Here is an 18115-nt window from a genome sequence, read left to right on the forward strand (position 1 = left end):
CGTTGTGCTCACATTCCTGGTGGTACAGTATCTGGTCCTGTTAAGGTGTCTGTGATGATGGCAGGCTAGTCAGAACTGCTGTTTAGCCAGTGCTTTCTGTTAAGTTTTTTCTCTTAAGCATATGTTAATTAGTCCTCTTACCCACACTACAGGGGTGGTTCTTTTCAGTTAGTGGAAATTTGAGTCACAGTGAGTTTACTTAATTTGCCCACAGATACCCAACTAGGAAGTGGTAGAGCATCTCTGTCTGGTCCCTAAGTGATACTCAACCAAAGATCAGAGTTTAGAAAATACATGCTTTCAATAGTAGAAAATATCTATTGTCTGCTTTCTGTGTGATTTGCTTTTTTAGCCTTTTACAAAAACCTTTCATGTAAGGTCATTCACTTAGAATTCATTGAGCTCCAGTTCTCTGCGAGGACTCAAGGGGCGCCTGCCCTTCAGTAGCTCCTGCTGCAGACAGCGGCGTGCAGTTGGGCGGGAGCACGGAAGGCCCTTGGGGAGCGCTGTGGGGGCAGAAGGCCGGGGGTGGCGTGGGGCTGCCTGTGTCTGGCTTCACAAATCTTGGTGCTGGGTGTGGATGTATGACTGGGAGTTTGCCTTGAGACGTGCACTCCAGGTAGAGGAGAATGCACATGCCAGGGCACAGAGGTCTGAGCGCGGCACATCCGGTCAGGGAAACCAGCTGTCTGGGAAGGGAGGGTGTGGGTGGGCGCCTTGGGGAGAAGGCTGGAGGGGAGGCAGCTGGGATGGGCGGGGCCAAGTTCTGAAGGACTTTGTTTTCTAAGGAGCTGGGACTTGACCTGGTAGGTGAAGGTCATTGAAGGATGCCTTTTTTCTGCTGATTCCTCATCAAATTTTGTGTTTCCCTCATTGTCTCTCTTTGACTTCCTCCCCACTGTGCTTGTTCTCTCTTCTTTCTGCTTATTTAAGGGTACTCAGTGGGTGTAAATTTTTTTTCCCTGTCTCCAGGGACATTTTGAAATGTATGTGGGTTTTGTTTTGCTTTTTGTTGTTACATTGATTGGAGGTGTTATTGGCCTTCGGTGTGTATGTGGTGGAGGTGGACGTGCCACACGACCCGCGTGCAGTGCACATGCAGCAGTCAGTCCCTGCACCAGAGGAGCGTACTGTTAAGATGCCAGTGGTGTTTCCCTCCAGCCCATCCCCAAGAAAGGCTGGGCCCTGGGCAGGTCCTTACTCCTTCTGAGATTCATCTCCTCCATGACCTTGCCCTTGTTACTCTCAGCTCTAGCACTCTCCCCATCCCTCCCTGGAACTTTGCTGGGTATTGGTGCCACCTGTTTGAAAGGCAGGACCAGCAGTAGTATAAATCCTCTACAGATGCTCCAGACCAGATTCCTAGTTGTGCTGGTTTAACTGTTAATGTAACTTTTAATAAAGAAGTCTCTTGTGTGGTTTTTAGAGCTCAAAGATGTGAGAAGACCATCTTACATGAACAACAGAAAATCCAGAGTTTCTGAACAGTTTTGAGTACAAGTAAAATGAAACAAAATTCATTTTGATATTAGTAACACCCCTAAAAATGTACTCCTGGTGGTTGGCTATAATTGGCTGTAATTGATATGCCATTCTGCTGAATTTAATTTGTATGTTCTCAATTCTCAATCATTAATAAAAAGATTTTTATGAAAATCGGCCAAGTTGAATTTTCTGGGAACTCTGTATAGTTTATTCCTCACCTTGCTCGCAGTAATGTACCTACTAAGTAGAAAACAACCGATTCCCCAAGAAACATCTTGAGCTACCCCACCCCGAGTCCAGCCTGCTGTGCCCACCCACCTGCCTGACCCTGAGATGCTTTCTTCCTTTTTGCTTCTCTTTTCTCTTTCACTTCTTGGGGCTCCCATACATTGGAAAGCCAACAGGATAGATGTTCTCCAAGGTCCCTCTCAGATGCGCAGTCTTAGGGCAGGCTCTGGGCTCTGAACCCATCCGTGGCTGGTAGGAGCTGGGGGTGGGGTGCAGGGGTGAGGTCTGTGTGGATTTCACTATGACCAGCTGACTAACAGTTGCAGGCTTGCCTTAAGTGCTATGGTTTCAGAATCATTTTCATCCTCACCTTTGAGGTATTATTATTATTTTTTTACTTTACAGATAAGGAAACCAGGTCGCAGGTGCCTTGTCTAGGATTCACAGCCAGTAAATGTACAGCAGAACTGAGATTTGTCTAGACCTCAAAATGTGTAAATTTTTTTTCCCTGAACTACTGTAGACTTTCCTCTATTACAGAGAGTTACCTGGAAATGTGCTTCCTCCAGCCTGGGTTCCTGAATGTGTTGGCACCAAAGTATAAAATGATGATTGTCATGACCAACTTGGGCCTGTTATGGAGATGGAAGAGGGAAGAACCAGAAACTTGGAAGGGGTGAGGGAGGTAGGGTCAAAGCAGCTTCATTTTTATCAGAAGGGTGTTTATCCTCCTCACTCCTCCTACGTCCTCCACCAGTTTCTTGATTTTCATTCACTTAGTAACGTTATTGAGCGTGTACCTGACCTATGTGCTAAGCAGTAGGATTGAAGTGGTTTTTACACTTTGGTGTTTACAGCCTAACAGGAAAGTAATCCCATTTACTGAATATGGTGAGGTGCAGAGTGCTACCTTTTATACCCATCAAAAGTGGAGCAAAGATTTACGGAGTAGTCCGGGAGGGTTTCCTCTGGAAGAAGTGCTGTTTAAGCTGGGACCTGGAGAATGACTTGGAGCTAGTTGGGTGAAAGGTAGGGAAGGGTGCTAAAGCATTTCACACACGACTTGTAGAAAATGGGCTGTAAAAATCGGAGAGTCTGTGATTAAGATCCAGGGATATTTCTCATGGTGTTGCAGGGACAGGAAGAGCAGTTAAAGCTTCAGGTATGGATGTAACCAGGAACTAAAAACTAGACCAGGGCAGCTACTCACCTCCCTCTTTGCATTTACAAAATCTTCTTGCAGCCTGCATCTCTGCACAGCTGTTTTTGTTTGTTTGTTTGTTTTTCTCTTTTCACTTTACCACATCCCCATGCACTTGTCAGAAGAGCGCTGACCCTAGCTGCCCAGAGCACTCTGACTCCTGGGGGAGAGAATCTGATCCAGGTTGGGCTAGTGTCCACCACTGGTCAGGGCACCTGAGGCCAGGTGGAGTCATGTGATAAGGCTGGGCCTCTCTAAGGTTGCACAGTGAGGTGGGTGGTCATGAGCTGTCTCCCGCTGACCTCTGACTTACCAGATTAGTTCTTGGTGCTCCTTCCCCTGCTCCTCATGTGCTGGGCCGAGGCCTGCTGTTGGGGGCTGTGGGGGAGGAAAGAAGGGGAGGGCAAAGTAGATTAGGCAGGAGAGGGGCTTTGGGTTGGTTTTAGGGCTCTTCTGCCTTCCTGTCTCTGGCAGTATGGGGGTGCCAGCCAAACTGGGTGGCATTCTTTTCAATTTATTTAATATTGGATATATATATATAACATGTGAGTTATGCAGCCTAACAGTAAACACCCAAGAACCCACCACCCACTGACTGACTTCAGAACAGATTATCTGAGGCCCATGTTCTGATCTGTGGCTGGGCGTCTGTACAGCAGAGCAGGTAAGAGTCTGGGCTCTGGACACCTGTCTGCGACCTGAGCTTGTTTTTCTGTCCTGTAGAGAGATGGTAGCGATACCCACCTCAGGGTTGGGGGGATTGAGTTAAACACGTAGGAGAGCACTGAGCCCTTAGCCTCGGGCTAGTGCTCTGGTTAGTGAGTGGGCCTGGCGGAGCTGGGGTCCTCTGTCACCTCAGTCTCTTGGACGTCGTCCTGGAGTGCAAAGTAGAGTCCGTGAAAATGAGACTGTTAGACTTGAGTCACACAGTTTTGTGGGCTAGGGCAGCCCCCTCTCCCAGTGAGATTTAACAGTCAGAGCATCTTCTCCGCCAGGTCCTGGTCCATGTTCCCACACTCCCTGAGGGATGCTGCAGGTCCTGTAGGAGATAGACTGGTAAGGAAATAGATTACTGTCACTCTGTGAAAACACGGATATGAGATCATTCTGGACAGAGCTGCTAGCTCCACCTGGGCTTCTCAGTTACTAATTAATTCAGCAAGTGGTGTCTGTCTGCTGTAGTACACAGACTAGCTGTTCAGCTACTTCCGTGAACAAAATACCAGGTCCCCAGGCAGCACGTGGTCAGTGGATGCATGGCTTGGAGAGAGGATTAAAAAGGCTTGGTCAGGCCTTGTATTCAGGTTCCTTCTAAAGAGTTTCCTTTTATTTCTCTTTGTTATAGCACTTATCACAAACACAGGTCTAAGATACTTTTTTTTCCAGAGTTTATTCATAAGTCATTTAATTTTAAGTGACTGCCTATTTTTCTGCCTTTGGAAAACTGATAAAGGTGGCTCATGCGCAAACCTATTTTTAAAGTGGGTTATTCTTTTTATTGTTATTAAATGAAGATTAAACCACCTCTGAGCAGTCCCTGGAGTTAGCAGATACTTTTATTTTTGTTCCCTATGCCCCCTAAAATAATTTTGAGACTTTGAAGCTGTAACATGATTGTCCCCCCTATTTAAGAGTTACATAGTCTGTTGTAAGACATAAAACTATGGTTGAGAAATAAAAAAGTTGCTGGCACATCTAAGCCAGAAAATTAATTTTCTTTTTCAGCCAGTCAGAATCTTCTACACAAATTCAAACTTTTTCTCTGTAGCTTGGATTTAGTGCTGGCACTGATGGATTTGTATCTCCAAGCCCAGGTCCTCCCAGAGCCTCCTGCCTGGGTGCTGGGGGGTGCTGGTGGTGGGGTCCAGTGCAGACTCTGAGAATTGCCTTTGAGGCAGACTGGAGGGGCCGGGCATAGGGGGAGAGTATGAGACTGCAGCTGCTGCTAACTGTCGGGGTCCCACATCTTGCAGTTTGGACTTTATTAATTCATGTTACAAGCTCATTTAAAATGCTCATCCCTCTCTTTATACTACATTGATTTTTTAAAAATTGACCAAACACCAAGCAACAGGAGGCTGTCCCTTGTTTTCTACTTTAAAACAACTATATAAACATAGTATAAAATTTAAATGTTCAGTTCACTGCAGATTTACAGTTGTGCAATCATCACCACAGTCCAGTTTTAGAACATTTTCATCATACAAAAAAGTTTTTTATCTAGTGTTTTCTTCACTTATAATATTTTGAGATTCATCCATGTTATTGCCAGGACAAGTACTTATGTTGCCTTTTGTCATCAAACAGTAATTAATTGGATGGCTTCACTGGATTATGGACATTTGGAATGTCTCCAGTTTTTGTCTGTTGTCTGTTGTGAATGATTCTGCAGTATACATTCATCTCTAAGTTCTTAGGTAGACATATATTTTCACTTCTGTTGGGTACACAGGAGTAGAGTTGCTGTGGGCAAGTGATGTGTGGGTGTTTTGAGATGAGGGGATGGTAAATGATTATATTTTAAACCATAATGAGACTGCAGGTTAACTTATTGAACAAACATGAATACGCTGTGCACTGGCCACTGTGCGGGCACTGGAGCAGCCTGGGGACCAGACCTGGCCCCAGTGCTTGCAGGAGTTTACTCTCAGTGGGGAAGGCGGACTGTCCTGCACACATGATGCTTCAGCTACTCGTAGGTGCTGTGAAGAAAACCAAAATGTGATTAAAAGGACAGAGAGTGGAAAGGGGAGGCCATGATTTTTTTTTCTGTAATAAAGTCTTATTCCAATAAATTGTGCAGAAATTCTTTTAGGGCAAGCATATTATCTGAAAATGATGACAATTTTGTTTATTTTCATCACTTACAATTTTTTTTCCTGTCTTAAGAGCAGTGGTGAAAGTGGGCATTGCTGATGTTAAAAGTAAAGCTTTAATTAAATGAGAAGGGCTGTCAGTTCTTTTGATGTTAGTGTAGTTTTTCTTATTCATATTTTATTTTCAAGTTATCAAAGCATAAGCTGAAGAAATTCCTCAGCGTTTCCAGCCGCTAGAGGGCGCTCTTCTCCTCTCTTTGGTCCCCTTCAGCGCTTACAGTGGAAATTTCGGAGGTGGGAAGGGCTTGGGGGTTCTGCGTACCTAGGGGCTCCCGATCCAGCAGATTCAACTAACTGTGGGTTGGAAATATTCGGGAGAAAACAGAAAGTTTCAAAAAGCAACACTTGAATTTGCCACAGGCCGGCAACTGCTTACACAGCATTCACGTTGCCTTACATACCATGTGTCATCTAGAGATGATTTAAAGTACACAGGAGGACACAGCGAAAGAGAATGTGAGGATGAATGTATGCGTATGTTCATGTATAACTGAAAAATTGTGCTCTACACTGGAATTTGACACAACATTGTAAAATGACTGTAACTCGAAAAAAAATTTGTATATAAAAAATAAAGTACATGGGAGGATGCATGTAATTCCATGTAAGTCCTATGTCATTGTATACAAGAGGCGTCAGCATCCATGGATGTTGCCATCTGTGGGGAGTCCTGGAACCAGTGCCTCATGGTTCCCAAGTGATGACTGGAAGCCCAGGTTCCTTATCCCAGCCTGTCATGTCCCCTCGTGGTCTGAATCCTGCCTGTACCACACTCCCCTGGTCACTCTCCTCCAGTCCTGCCAGACTGCCCTCTCCTTCTGGAACAGGCCAAGCTCACTGCACTTCATGTCTGACCTCTAGAAATACCCGTTACTTTCTGAGCATGGCTCTGCTTCAATAAGACGGGCTGCATTGCCACTAGAGAAGACAGGATGGAGGTTCCTTAAAAAACTAAAAATGGACTTACCTTATGATCCAGCCTTCCCATGCCTGGGGACATGTCAGGAGAAAAGTCTAATTCAAACAGTCACATGCACCTCAATGCTCACAGCAGCCCTATTTATAATCGCCAGGACGTGGAACCAACCCAAACGTCCATCGACTGGTGACTGGATAAAGAAGTAGTGGTCTATTTATGCCATGGAATACTACTCAGCCATGAAAAAGGATAAACCGATGCCATTTGCGGCAACATGGATGGACACAGAGATAGTCATTCTGAGTGAAGTAAGCCAGAAGAGAGAAAAATGCCATATGATACCACTTCCATGTGGAATCTAAACAATAGACAGAAATGAACTTAACGACAAAAGAGGAACAGACCCACAGACATAGAGAAACAAACTTATGGTTACCAGGGAGGGAATGGGGTGGGAAGGGGTAAAGATGGGAATTGGAAAATTGCCCCTCTTGGGGAGTGATGGAAATGGTAGCTATCTTGAGTGTGGTGATGGTTTTCTGGGTGTAGACACCTATGAAAACTCATCAAATACTACATGTGAGATGTGTCTAATTTATGGAACAGAAATCGTACCACAATAAAGGTGTTTTTTAAAAAAACAGACGGGTTGCATTGTGTCCTATGTTTCTATGTGTCTTCAGGGAGGCCTCAAGAGGGCGGTGCTGGCCTTCCCGCCAACACGATGACATGAAGCCCGAACATTCCATTGATGGGAAGAAGATAAGAGCCATGGTCACATCTGGACCCCAAGCTTAGACGTGGTGAATGCGTGCCATTTATCGAGAATCCAGCGAGGTTGCGGCCAGAACTAGAGGCCGGGGCAGCAAACCGGGAGCGGCACTAAGGAGCATCGTGGTGCAGAGGCTGGACTGGGGGCCCGCAGGCTCCTCCCAGGAGGAGCCTCAGTGTTTGGGAGGTGGCGAACATGCCCGCTTCGTGTCACCAGCAAGTGATGCCACCTGTGGAATATCAGCTGTAATCCATCCTGAGCCGGGTCAGCCCTGGGTGATGCGCTAAAGGCTCCTACAAGAGGGTGCGCCAGACGGAAAGTGAACCAAGCAAAAAGCTGCTGAGTTTCCGGCCTGTGTTTACCGTGCTTTCTGTGTCTCACTGCACTTCAGTGTCACCCATAGGAATTCGGGCTATGTTTAGAGGCTGATGGCCTCTCTGTTCCTCATCAGCCTGGCAAGCCCCCCAGCCCTCTCCAGCCAGACCTCGGGCGAGGGCCTTCCCTTATTCTAACAAAAGCCTCCCCACCCTCGCCTGCGGTGAGCTTGTTTAATTGATGGGAATGAGGATACCTTACAGCCCCCTCAGGCCCTTCCTTAGGGCTTCTGCCCTTGGACCCCGGCAAGGGGAACCCCCTCTCCACCCACCCACACCCCCCTCCGCCCCACCCCACCTCTGCCCTGGGTCCTGCACTACAGAGGGTCCCTCTGGCCCTGACGCTCCCTCTGGCCATGCCCTCCATGGGGTGGAGACAGCAGGGCCAAGGGGACACGCCCATTGGCTCCACCCCGTGCTCTGGAAACCCAGGACCCCAAATGCCCTGCCCCAGCAGCCTCTGACCCACTTCTAGTGACTGCACCGGCTCTCCCCAGAGTTCAGCTTCCCAGGACTCACAGAGATGCCAATGGGCAGCTGTTGGCGTGGAGGGTATGGGCAGAGTCCGGACGTGAGGTCTGAGTGTCCCCCTGTGCACATCCAAGGCTCCTTGGGGCATGGGATGGACCCAGCATTGGGAAGAAAAGGGTCAGGCTAGTGGTCAGACACTGAGAATCAGCTCTCCCCACACTGTCACTTTCTTTGCAGGACTCCCCTGAGTCTGGGAATTCTAAAGTTGAGCCTGGCCTTCCCCCTTATAATGAATGTGTATTTGTAAAGGCAGGAGTTTAGAACCTACTGCACTTAAAATGTTTCCATATATAGGATGGGAACTCCCAGGGATGCTGTGGCCCTGCACTTCCAAAGGTCCAGGGCAGTTATGTTGGCTCTGCTGAGACTGCAAGAGGGAAAGACCATCTCCAGAGAGGAGGGGCTCCTGCTTCATACTCCAAAGTCAGGAGCTTCTGAGTGGATGAAACAATGGACACTGAGACCCTCGATTGTAAGTTGATTTAGAATGACGCCAAAGGTGTGTGTGACGTGTGTGCGCACGCGTGCACCTGGGGAAGTGTGTGGTACGTGACAGTGAACTTGCGTGTGTGTGCGGGGCCTGAGGACGTGTGTGGTTGTGTGTATGTTATGGGGGTGTTTGGTCCATGACTCCATGTGTGTGTGCGTGGGGATGTATGTGGAGCAGAGTCAGTGTGTGTGCATGTGTGTTTGTGTGTACGTGCATGCGTTAGTTTTCAGAATAGTAGAAGCTGTCCTTTAGAAGTCTGAAGTAGTAAAAATTGTATGGTGTCCCTCACTGTATAATTCAAAATGAAAATAATCTTCAATCACCAGAAATGTAGTCCCCCCCAGATTCTGATTTTTTCCCCCATATTGATTATGTCTTCATTGTACTGATGAGGAAACTAGCTTAGAGATGTTAACTGACTCACCCAAGAGCATGGAGCTCGCGAGCCCAGGGCCAGGACGCAGTCCAAGCGGCGTGGCTCCAGAGGCCTGGAGCCCTGCCCACGACCGCGCGTGGCCTCTTGGCCGGGGGAACAGATTCTCATGGGCTGGGGCCAGCGAGCAGGCTGCCCATGCCGCGGACTCTGGAAGTCGGGTGGAGAGTACAAGACAGCAGATGAGGGTAAAGGGCTGCTCAGAAATCAGATAGGTTCCTAGATCTTCGGTGAGTAAGGGGGCTCCCTGCTCATCCTCGACCCCTTTGCTGGTGGCTAAAAGGGACCAAAGCCCTCGAGAGCGCTTCTGGGAGCGGCCTGCCAAAACCTGGAACAGGACCTCTCAGGACTGGCTCTGCAGCAGGAGCAGAGGGAGGCAATGTCGCCACCTGGTGGACGTCCTTGGTAGTGGCAGCAGGAGGCCTCGCAGCCTTGGTATGGGGGTGGCAGGACGAGGTTCTAGTGGATGATCGTTTTCACGTGTCTTAAAAATCATTGCTTCGTAGATTTTATCCATCTTGGGGTTTATTCTAGGATGGTAAATACTGTCTCCGTTATTCCATCTTAGCTGGTTTGATTAATTTTTTTGAGGTTAATTTTCTCTTCAATGATTTGGAAGCTATATTGCCTTTTAATGAAAATTCTCTTTAAATTTTTATAAATCATCTCTAAGTTCATAAGTTTATATGTAATTGGGCCAGTATTGCTATAACAGTCTCAAAAATGAGATAATCTATTAGATCTTGTTTCTCAATCATGATACATGCAGCATATTTTACCTCTCTGCTGTTCCCCATTGTGTGTGTGTGCTTCCGCGCACGCTACAGTTACTGCTTTTTAGACAGTTCCTCAAAGTTTCCTACATTCACAATGAAAATCTAAGTATATGCATCTTGGATTTAATTGCTCACTACCACTATTTAATCCCATGTCTTCCCCATTTTTGAGTTATTTACTTCTTTCCCAATCAAATGGACACATGATTGGCTAATTTTTTTCGAGCGGTGGGCTTCGATTCCTTACCTGTCTATACACAGCTTTATGTTCTCCTCATCAACAACTCTCAACCTCAACACTCAACTCTCCGTATCTAGGACCCCAAGCCTTGTTTGAAAATATGGCATTGTTTTTGGTATCCAAAAGAAAAAAAAAAGCTTGATTTAAAGTGCTGCCTTTTTAAGACTGGCTAGTCTTGTGTGGTGAATGGATATTAATAGAGATTTCCTTAAGCTTCTCCTGCTTTTTGCCATAACTCGGCTTAATTGAGAAGCATGTTTTTACCGTTTCTCAGATGGGCTTTCGCTTTGAACTGCTAAACCATCACCGCACTCTTTTTCTCCATGCTTATTCCTGAAAAATGAGCTCTCTACCGGAGTAAAGATGGTTCCCGTAAGAGATGTGTTGTTCCCTGTCCCAAGGTCCAAAGGAAGAGAAAAGGGATGATTTATGTTACTGATATGTCCATTTTGTCAGGTTAGAGGTCTAGTTATCCGTGTGGCTGCGGTGGAATCTGCAATATCTTGCCTCAGAATCTCCTTTTTCTGGCTGACTATGGGATCCGCACTAGCTGAGGTCACAGCGCTCTGGCCCTTGTCAGGATCCTGGTGCTGAGGCAGCCCCTCTCCCTCTTTGTTATTTTGATCATGAAAATGGGTGCCAGCTGTGTAAACCCTGCACCTGGCGGCCAGGATTGCCCCCCCCCCACGCGACGTGTCCCCAGTTCCTCGGCATCCCTCACTACTACCAGCTAGCTCCAGGAAGGGTGCGAGCTGGCTTCCACTGCCGTCCTTCCTCTCTCCCGTCCAGGCAGGCCCTCCTTTTGCGCTAGTCGGCCCAAAACTTTCTCTCTTGCGCTGCATAGGCTGAAGAAATTCCTCAGCGTTTCCAGCCGCTAGAGGGCGCTCTTCTCCTCTCTTTGGTCCCCTTCAGCGCTTACAGTGGAAATTTCGGAGGTGGGAAGGGCTTGAGGGTTCTGCGTACCTAGGGGCTCCCGATCCAGCAGATTCAACTAACTGTGGGTTGGAAATATTAGGGAGAAAACAGAAAGTTTCAAAAAGCAACACTTGAATTTGCCACAGGCCGGCAACTGCTTACACAGCATTCACGTTGCCTTACATACCATGTGTCATCTAGAGATGATTTAAAGTACACAGGAGGACACAGCGAAAGAGAATGTGAGGATGAATGTATGCGTATGTTCATGTATAACTGAAAAATTGTGCTCTACACTGGAATTTGACACAACATTGTAAAATGACTGTAACTCGAAAAAAAATTTGTATATAAAAAATAAAGTACATGGGAGGATGCATGTAATTCCATGTAAGTCCTATGTCATTGTATACAAGAGGCGTCAGCATCCATGGATGTTGCCATCTGTGGGGAGTCCTGGAACCAGTGCCTCATGGTTCCCAAGTGATGACTGGAAGCCCAGGTTCCTTATCCCAGCCTGTCATGTCCCCACGTGATCTGAATCCCGCCTGTACCACACTCCCCTGGTCACTCTCCTCCAGTCCTGCCAGACTGCCCTCTCCTTCTGGAACAGGCCAAGCTCACTGCATTTCATGTCTGACCTCTAGAAATACCCGTTACTTTCTGAGTATGTCTCTACTTCAATAAGACGAGCTGCATTACTACTTGAGAAAACAGGATGGAGGTTCCTTGAAAAAGTAAAAATGGACTTACCTTATGATCAAGCCTTCCCACGCCTGGGCATATGTCAGGAGAAAACTCTAATTGAAAATGTCACATGCAGCTCAATGTTCACAGCAGCACTATTTTTAATATCCAGGACATGTAACCAACACAAAGGTCTATTGACTGGCGACTGGATAAAGAAGTAATGGTCTATTTATGCCATGAATATTACTCAGCCATTAAAAACTATAAAACAATGCTGTTTGCAGACTCATGTTTGCACATATAGGTAATAATTCTCAGTGAAGTAAGCCAGAAGAGACAAAAATGCCATACGATACCACTTATATGTGAAATCTAAAGAAAGACAGAAATGAACTTAACTGCAAAAGAGAAACAAACCCAGAGACATGGATAGACACACTTATGGTTACCAGGGAGAGAAGGGGTGGGAAGGTGTAAATTTGAGATTTGGAATATTGCCCCTCTTGAGGAGTGATGGAAATGTTATCTATCTTGATTGTGGTGATGGTTTCCTGGGTGTAGACTGCTATCAAATTTCAACAAATAGTACATGTGATATATGTGTAATTTACAGAACAGAAATCATACCACAATAACGGTATTTAAAAAAAGCTGATTGGCTGCATTGTATCCTATGTTTTTATGTGTCTTCAGTGAGTGGGTCTTCAAGTTTCTGATCTGCCATATTTTCTGAACAAGAAGTGCCCTCCTTCCATTTCCTTTGATAAACTGTAAGTTGGTGGCATTTATTCCCATGGCTTCAACCGCTCTCCGTCCACTGATTAACTGTCAAATCATTTCCAGTATGAACATCTCATTTCAGTCCCAGAAATACACTTATAATTGACAAGTAGACATTCCCACTTGATTAACCCATAAAAATGTCTAGCTTTGTATGTTTGAATTTAAACTCGCTAAGAACTAGGTTTACTTCTTCAAACAATGGTATCACTGTCCCATCTGTTTTCCGTGCCATACATCTGGGAGTTTTCCTTTACTTTTCCACTCCCTCACCCCCGTCAGTACTACAATTCTATTCCTTAATGTCCCACAACAAGGTCCCTGCTCCTCGCTCCCCACTGCATTAATTCACACCCTTTGTTAGTCTCCCCAGTGCTGTTCTTCAGAGTGAACAATCCACTTTGCTCACTTTTAATGACTAATCTGTGTCATTCTCCTCCTTAAAAACCCAAAGAATTCCCCGCTGCGTATGTGAGGAAGTCCACGCTCCCTGATTTAACGTCACACCTTCTCATCACCTGGTTGCTGCTTTTATTCAGCCTCAGCTTCCGTTAGTTCCCCACAGCCTCTAGCCTCACTGACCTTCCTTCCCTAAGTGCAAAGTGCTCTTAGACACGACCAGGCGTCTGCACGAGACACGCAAGCTGCTGAGAATCCCGTCCCCACCTCGCACTCTCCTGGTCTAGAGATTTGCTGGAATCCTTCAAATGTCAGTGCAGAAAGCATTTCCTCTCTGACACCTTCCCTACCTTCTAGAACCCTGCCCCAGGCAGTGCAAGGGCCCCTCTGAACATACAGTGTACATGATGCCAAGTGACACTTACCACATTGTTTTGAAAACCTATTTAAATTTGTCTCTTCCACGACACACTGTGATCTCCTTGATGAATGGGGGGCTGTGTGGTGTTTGTCTACACAGCTAATGTCTGGCACAGACCCCGGGCCATCGAAAACAGTCTGCTGACTCATCAAGAAGAATTGTCGTCTTTGTGATGTAAGAAAGACTACATGATCTCTGATCTTACACCATCCGGCAAGGGTCAAAATAATTTCACATAGAACTACACAGGCAAAATATGTGTATTCTTTTCCTCTTTGTGAGCCCGAGATCATAGGCATCCTGGAATGTAGGTGTCACTCTAAGCTGTCTGTCCCCTAGGCTGTCACGTCCAACTTCAACATATTTTTTAGAAATTGTAAGGATACGTGTACATCACCCCATCTTAGAGCAAACGGCGCTTCAGCCTGACCCAGTTTAATGTCCATATAAAAATCAGAAATCTTCCAAACTGGAGCCTGAGGAAACATTTCCCTTCTCTCCTTCCAGTATGTCTGCCATCTGCATCCCACATCCCCACTGCTCATCTGCGTCAGGCCACCTTCTATCTAGAAACATTTTCGGTGGGACACTTGGATGAGAACTAATTACAGCAGTCATGAAAATGGTCCTATGAACGTAGGCTCTGCACAACAAGGATGCTTTGACCAGAGGCCTCAGCCGTGGCCTGCTTGGTCTGTTCACGTATTCTGCCTGGCTTCCCTGCAGACGTTCTGCAGAAAATCAAGCCTGCAGTTAAAGTCATAGAAGGCCCAAGAAATCCAGAAAAATGGAGTGAGATTCATCTCCTTGGGAATATTTTTGAAAACCATCCATTAATAGGAAGAGGAGATTTAAGAGGTTCGTTTCAGAGCAGATGTTGTCCAACTGCAGGTGGGTCAGTTTTGTCATTGTTGCTCGCTATTTGGCTTTTTGCTGCTTCTAACACACCGCTGTTTAGAGAAGTGGCCTGAGTCGGCCCTCAGAGCAGAAAGGTGAGCTGGGCCTGGAGACAGCCAAGCTCCTCTACTGTGCAGTGACCCGCTGAGAAGGAAGGGATGGCCCAAGGCTTCCTCTGACTCTCTCCCTCAGTTATAAACTCTATGAAGGGAAAATGGAACAAAAAAATCTTAATTCAATATGGTATTGTCAAAGTATAAAAATAATTGTCTTTGGAGGGGAGAGTATAGTTCAAGGGGTAGAGTACGTGCTGGGTTCAATTCGCAGTACCTCAATGTAAAAAATAATAAGAAAAATTCTTTAAAAAGAAAGAAAAAGAACAAAGAAGAAAAGAGATCTCAAACAACCCAAGTTTAAAAAGAAAAAAAGTCTTTTAAAAATAGTAGTCAGCTCGGTCTTTTGCTAGATTAGGAGTTTGGGATTAACAGATACACACTACTATGTATAAAATAAATAACCAACTCCCAGGTCCTTAATAACCTAGTTCAACCTCAGTCCTTTCTCTTTTTTCCCCTAAGCAACCCGTGGAAGCCTCTGAAATTCTCATATTATAAAAGAATTCATTTAAAGGCGGTTTGAAAGTTACTGGTTAAAAGAGTTATTTGTGGTTCCATGAATATAGGTCTAGTAAGAAAGACAGACAATAAACCAGTAAGCAAATAAATATATGATGTACTGCCAGGTACTAATAATTGCCACAAAGAAACATAGAGCATATTAGGAGAGAAAATGATTGAATAGGAAATATGTGCGTGCTATTTTAAATAATGTGGTCAGATAAGTCCTCTCTGAAGGTAAAATAATTTGAACAAAGTCCTGAATGAAGCAAAAGAATAAGCCACGTAGGTAACAGACAAGAAAAGCCTCCCAGGCCGGGAGAAGTGCAAGTACGAGACTTGGAGTTACAAACACAGCTGTCCTGGTGGGGACCATCTGGGCGGTGAAGATGGGCTGGAGCAGAACGGTGAGAACTGAGGCTGCAGAGACGGGTTAGGGACCGGATCACACAGGGCCTTGGTAGGGACTCTGGATATCCTTCTGAATACAATGGAAAATCACGAGAGTATTTTGCAAAGCGGAACAACTTGATCCGATTCATACTTTAATAAGACCGCTGTGGGTAACATGGGGAATAAGCAATGGAAGCAGGGCAAGGTAAGCTGATGGGAAGCCAGTGGGAAGAGTGCTGCTGACCTGGAGAGAGACACCGAGGTTGGGCTGGGATGATGGCGGGAGACGGGCTGAAAGGGGGACATGATTTGACAGTAACAGTCACAGGCCTTGATGTTGGATTTGGACACAGAGAGACACAGAGTGGTTCAGGGTGATGAGTAAGTTATATCTGGGGCTGAGTCACAATTAGAGTCCAGGGTCCTGACAGGAGAAGAAAGTGGGGACGTTGATGTCGGTAAGAAGGGTTGGTGGGCGTTGAATTCCCCCTAGAGCTGCGGCTCTGTTTCTCTGTTGATGAGGTCAGCAGAGCAGGGATTTGTGTTCCTACTTCTGCAGAGAATTGCGTATCCTCCTCAACAGTAATTTTGAGAGGCGACCTGCCGATCCAACTGCAAAATCTTGAATCTGCTTCTTTCTATCTAGGAGGAGGTTTTCACCTAAGGTGCCAACCAAAAATTCCCGTGTCCCGAGTTAGAGCTGTGTGCCTTTGGGATGCTCTCAGAGCTGCCTCTACAGAGGCTCGGTGTGCTCTCTCTCCCTCAGAGAACACAGGTCCCCTTCAGCCCAGTGGGTCTTGGCAGAGAATTCTTCATTCTACACAGGTCCCCCTCAGGCCCTCGGGACCAGCCTTCCACTGGGCCAAGCCCTGAAAAGAAGCATGAGGTCCAGGGATAGGAGCTGGCCATGTGCGATCTTGGAGAGGGCTTTCTCCAGGAAGCCATCTGGAAGATTACATGAAGACAGTCTACAAAAGGGCGGGAAGGTTGATGGTGTAAATGGATTTTAATTTTTACTCTGAATCTGATTCTGTCCTTCCGTTTTGTTAAGCAAGTGTTCTTAGGCTAGCCATGGTTCAACTTTGTCTTTCTTTCTATTTGATCATCCAAGAAGTTTAGATAGGGTATTTGTTTTAGGATAAGAACCTTTAAAAACATCCTTGCAAATAGCGTCTTACTGGGCATTTGGCCAAGACAACCAGTAAATTCTCCCAGCAATATTGAACCCCTTTTTCCTCCAGGGGATCTCCAAAGGTATACATGTTCCAAGTCTGACCCAAAACTAATGAGCCTTTTTTTTTACCGCTTCACCATGGACAAAATATGTCACTAAAGAAGGTGAGAAAAGAGCACGTCCCCATCATCCAGAGTCCCTCCCAAAGAGCCCACAGAAGTAAAGAGGAGACGAACGAGAGAAACGGTTTATTTATACACACGCAGGAGCCAACCAGAAAAGTAACTACCATGTTAAATGGTGAAAGTTAAAGGCTTTTTTTTTTTTTATCAACCTAACTTTATAGGGCAAAGGGAGAGGAGAGAACTGGCTTCCATGACAGGTTTTCTTCTACGTGTATTGAATCTCAGTTATCTTCAGCTTAAAGTGCTTTTGTATTAACCGTGGGTTCCATCTGACTTTCCATTCCTCGAAATTTGTTCTTCTTTTTCAAGATTCACTCATGTATTCTGAGCCCCTGGATTGTCCACGTGAATTTTAGATTGATTGTCAATTACTGCAAAACACCACCTGGGATTTGGGTAGGCATTCGTTGAATCCTTAGATCTATTCGTGGACTATTGTCATCTTAGTAGAATGAAGCCTTCTGCTCCATGAATATGGGATTATTCTATGTGAATGTAGGTCTTAATTTCTCTCAACAGAATCTCTAATCTATTGTAGTCTTCAGTGTCCAAGTCTGGGACTTCTTCCTCACCTCTATTGGATGCTGATTCAGAACAGACATGACCTTCTGGAGAACCTCGACTGCCACGGAGCTGACATGGAACTGAGTCCTGAGAAGGCTTTAAATTCTTTTAAAAACAGGATTAATGTACTTTAATTACTCCATAGATGAATAATGAATGGGCCACATTAACATAGGATTTTAATCCTTTTAGAATTAGTAGAGCGACACAGACACATTAAAAAAATTGAAATATTACCTAAAAGAGGAGAAGAGATTTGTAAATCCCACCCACAGAGGTGACTGTCATGAATGATTTGGTGCTTATGTATCAGTCTCTGTGTCTCTCAGTCTGTGTCTCTCCGTCTCTGTCTCTCACACACTCACAATCAGATTCATTTACATCTGTGTTGATTTCACACATATGTGGTCGTGCAGATGGGACCCTGGATGCAGACGGTGGGTCTGGATACTTCCACCCTGAGGTCTCCCTTGACATTGGGTAGAGACCAGGCACCCACTTTTCCAACTGCACAGCATACATTCATTAACATGAACCAGAACGAGTGGACCCCATCCCCTCTCCATTTATTTTAGTGTTGCTTTAATTCCAACTGTTTTGACCAGTGCTGTGATGAACACCCTTGAAAAGACATCTTTGAATAGGTGTGCAAGGACTTTAGTGGGATGGACTCTAAGGGTCCTGGGGAAGGGATGCACCTGTGGCCCTTTGATGAGTGCTGCACCCCGTTCTCCGGGAGAGGACTGTCCATCCA

At 45.8% G+C, this 18115-nt stretch overlaps 1 long non-coding RNA gene across 1 annotated transcript; it reads right to left on the bottom strand.

Annotated features, from left to right (window-relative positions):
* Positions 1 to 8133: 8133 nt before the first annotated feature.
* Positions 8134 to 11664, bottom strand: LOC116659761. Its single transcript, XR_004315098.1, has 3 exons — positions 11655 to 11664; positions 10563 to 10566; positions 8134 to 8333 (listed from the first exon to the last, which is right to left on the bottom strand). It is a non-coding gene; the product is annotated as an uncharacterized LOC116659761 (long non-coding RNA).
* Positions 11665 to 18115: the final 6451 nt, after the last annotated feature.

Source organism: Camelus ferus, chromosome 25 (assembly GCF_009834535.1).
Source record: "Camelus ferus isolate YT-003-E chromosome 25, BCGSAC_Cfer_1.0, whole genome shotgun sequence".
Classification (NCBI taxonomy): Eukaryota; Metazoa; Chordata; class Mammalia; order Artiodactyla; family Camelidae; genus Camelus; species Camelus ferus.